Genomic DNA, 2,500 nt, shown 5'->3' on the forward strand with positions numbered 1-2,500 from the left:
TGTCCACGTGGTCCTCCATGATGCGCCCCGAATACGTCGCTCGGTGGCTCGCGGGGTCAACCACCCACGACCCGGGGTCGTCCTGATCTATCATCTCATACCTAATCCCCCCCGAAGGGTGGACCATGGTGAACCAGTCCGCAATACTCATCTGACAAAAGGCGTTGTCCGCCAAAACACACACAGAAGACGCGAGGGTCAACTCTAGAGAACTATGTAGATAATAAACCCAATAGGTACAAGTAATAGATAGCCACTTAGGCTTATAGCTAGAGATGTCATTCCTAGGGTTGCATGTTCCACAATAACATAAACGCAATAATAGCAATTAGCATGTTCCAAATAGGTTTAACAATTACCAATCACACTCAACAACTAAATTAGTATGCATGTTGCATGATATGTATGCAGGTTAACCCAGTCAACCAATATGCAATCCGGAACGGATGGACATCAACGGATCAGCCCTTCACTAGCCACGGTGGTGCCATTTCGGCCCGCGTGCCTCTTACTCCAACAACAACGGTAGTCAGATCAGCCGTAACCCGTAGGTCTGCCATTTCGGTCTGCTACAAGAGACGTCTACAGACGCTCTATCACGGAAATCCGGGTCTTATGACCATTTTGGAATCCGACGAGGTCCAGAGTACGTCCTGTGTTAATACCCCATTAATGTTGCATGAATGCAGGATGATTAGTCAACCAACGTCTCCGATCTCACTCGACACGTCGCCACGTGTTCTAGGTAAATTAAAGTTTCTAAAAGCTTACCCTAAGGTAAAGTCGATTCTGCGACAAAAGACACCCTTCACGCCAACACATAACCCACGATGATCTCCAAATCATCCGACTCATCTCAATCCGATGGTCACAACTGCTCAGCGAGCACAGAGTATCATACTCTCGGAAACTAACGGTTTCCCGGACTTATCCCCAGGATAGCCCAACAACATCGCTGCTCCAACAGCACAACAACCAACGCTGCTCCAACAGCACAACAACAAACGCTGCTCCAACAGCACATCAACAACAGACTCAACACTTGGATCCGACGACACTTCTCGTTTTCCAAAACTATGATTTGCATCCAAAGCCTCCTTTCGAGATTTATACCATTACTTAAAGATTTAGAGGTTGTTTAATGTCTTATGAGTTTTCTTTACAAAATAATTATCCCTTTAGTCTTATCGCGAATCCTATAAGTTCTCGGGATCTTCGAATCCCCAAATGACTCCAGAGAATGTCTCGATCCATAAACCCTATACAAGGCCCGAATCTCATTCGTCCTATCAAACTTTCTCAAAACTCTCAAAATAAAATCGGCATGACCTGCCCGCTATTCTCACCATTCAGAATCTCAGATCTCATTGCATAAGTATAAATAACCCGGCACAACCAATCAACATGTCATATATCAATATATTAAACAATAACCACATAGCACTTAGCATATAAGGCATGCACCACACATCCTAAATTACCCAATTAGCACTTAGCATGTCATTCACTCATCAAAAACATTCAGTAGATGCATCATCTACATTGTCAGCCGAAGCCTCAGAAAACATTTTCCAATCACACACAATTCCAGTGCATAAACAGTAAACAATGTCGAAACATCGACCCTAAGCATTAACTAGAGATTCAGTGAGAAGCCCTCACCTGAAGGTTCTCCAGAATGATCGTCTAACGCTTCCTCACCAACAAAGCCTTGTTCCTCAGGGAATTCCTCAAAATCACCTTTAGAGCAAAACCACAGAAATACTATCAGAATCTATCGGAAACTAAACTATCAATACTTACTAAGGTTACACGAAGCAATACACACTCCGAGGTACGATAATCTAGCGCGAAAGGACAAGTTTTCGGAAAAGGAAATTTTCCTCCTCCCCCCTATAGGGCTCGGCCACTTTGGTTAATTGTGGGGTTCGATTTTTCTTCGATCAAACTTGGTTCCTATGCTTTCATAAGCCGTAACTAAGGGTATTCTGAACTCGGAAAAATTATCGGATCAAAAACTGTCGCAGGGGTATTTTGGTCATGATTTTTAACTTAGGATTTTCAAAACTGAAATCCCAAAAATAAAATTTTGCAGGGACGTCACCAACGACGTTTATGACAACTAATCCTACTAGCACTAAGCTAAGGCGATAGTTTTCAGCCTAAAGGTTGAAGCTTTACACCAAAAACTCCAAAAATGGGTATTTTAGGTTCAAATTGATTCCGGCGGAATTCCGGCGACATAACGGAAAATCTAACCCGGCAGAAGTGATCTTGGGCACATATAGAAGAGGTTTAGAATCAGAAATGAAAGATTCAGGATAGTTTTGCAAATACCCATAAACTATCCGCTCAGAAAACTCTACAGAAAAGCTATGGAAAAAACGATCAGAGGTAAGGATTAGCGACTATACCTCGAAACCTTGAAGCAGCAACTGATTAATCAACGATCAAGCAAGGATTGAACAAAATCTTCTTCTCCTTCTTCCTTGGTGAACTC

This window comes from Lotus japonicus, chromosome 2 (genome assembly GCF_012489685.1).
Source record: "Lotus japonicus ecotype B-129 chromosome 2, LjGifu_v1.2".
Lineage (NCBI taxonomy): Eukaryota > Viridiplantae > Streptophyta > Magnoliopsida > Fabales > Fabaceae > Lotus > Lotus japonicus.